Source organism: Phyllopteryx taeniolatus, chromosome 21, assembly GCF_024500385.1.
Source record: "Phyllopteryx taeniolatus isolate TA_2022b chromosome 21, UOR_Ptae_1.2, whole genome shotgun sequence".
NCBI classification, from domain to species: Eukaryota; Metazoa; Chordata; class Actinopteri; order Syngnathiformes; family Syngnathidae; genus Phyllopteryx; species Phyllopteryx taeniolatus.
Window position 1 is genome coordinate 10315895 of NC_084522.1, and position 1424 is coordinate 10317318.

Consider the following 1424-nt stretch of genomic DNA (forward strand, 5'->3'; position numbering starts at 1 on the left):
AAGATGCACTACTTTGTCAGAAGGTCCATCAAATCAATTATACAATCTGTCCATCACTGCGTCCAACTAGCCTTTCAACCGTGGAGCCATCATTCTTGAAAAGGAATTCATCCATCCATAAAATGAATGTGTTCACCCACCAAATTCTTCTGAATAACCATCGACTTATCAATCAATCAATGAATCAAGCAAGCAAATGAACAAGTGTTAATCCATAACATGGATCGTTCATCCCTCAAATGAATCATCGATGCAACTAAATTCCTGTAATCCATCTACCTATACAAACCCAATCACTCCATTCATCAATAAATCAAAGTATCATCCATTCATCATCCCAAAGGTTATCTCTCGCTCTATCCATCAATGAGCTGTCCATCAAGTTTAATCAACTGAGCCATGCATCTGTTTATCATCCTTGAAAATGAGCATCCAGCAACAAATTATCTACCAATTATCCGACCATCTGACCCAGTTTCTTAATCCATCGCCATCTATCGATATATTGAATTACTATCACCATCCATTTAAATGAACAATGCCCCCGTCTTTCCATCCATTAATTGTCTGTAGCGCTTGTCCTCATTAGGGTCTCTTTCCACAAGGTTAAGGAATGTGTTTATGGGGATTTTTGACCCATCCTCCAGAGGCACATTTGGAAATATTGGACGAGAAGGCCTGGCTCCCAGTCGCCACTAATTCATCCCAAAGTTGTTTTATCGTGTTGAGGTCAGGACTCTGTGCGGGCCAGTCAATTTCACCTCCACCAAACTGGAGCTTGGATGGAGCTTGCTTTGTGCACTGTTGTATAGTCATTTTGGAACAGGAGAGGGGCCAACCCGGAATTGTCCAAAATGTTGGATCCTTAGTTCCAGTAAAAGGAACTCTGAATGCTTCAGCATAAAGAGAGATTCTGGACGATCAAACAGTTTGGGGATCACCACTTCCTGTTCAGACATGAAGCAAGGTCCATTAAGACATGAATAAGACCGTTTTTTTTGTGTGAACTTGACTGGCCTGCACAGAGTCCTGACTTGCAGAACCTTGTGGAAAGCCTGCTCAGAAAAACTGAAAGTGTTACATAGCTGCAAAGGGTGGACTGATATCATATTAAACCCGATGGATTAAGAATGGGATGACACTTAAATTCATATGCAAATCACTGCAGGTGAGTGAATCCTTTTGGCAATATAGTCTACATATGTAATCAAATTGGCGGCACGGTGGACGATGGTGGTTAGAGCGTCTGCTTCACAGTTCTGAGGTCCGGGGTTCAATCCCCGCTGGCAACCATTTCAGGGTGTACCCCGCCTCCTGCCCCAAGATAGCTGGGATAGGCTCCAGTACGCCCGCGACCCTAGTGAGGAGAAGCGGCTCAGAAAATGGATGGATGGATGTAATCAAATTATCATCCATCTAAATGA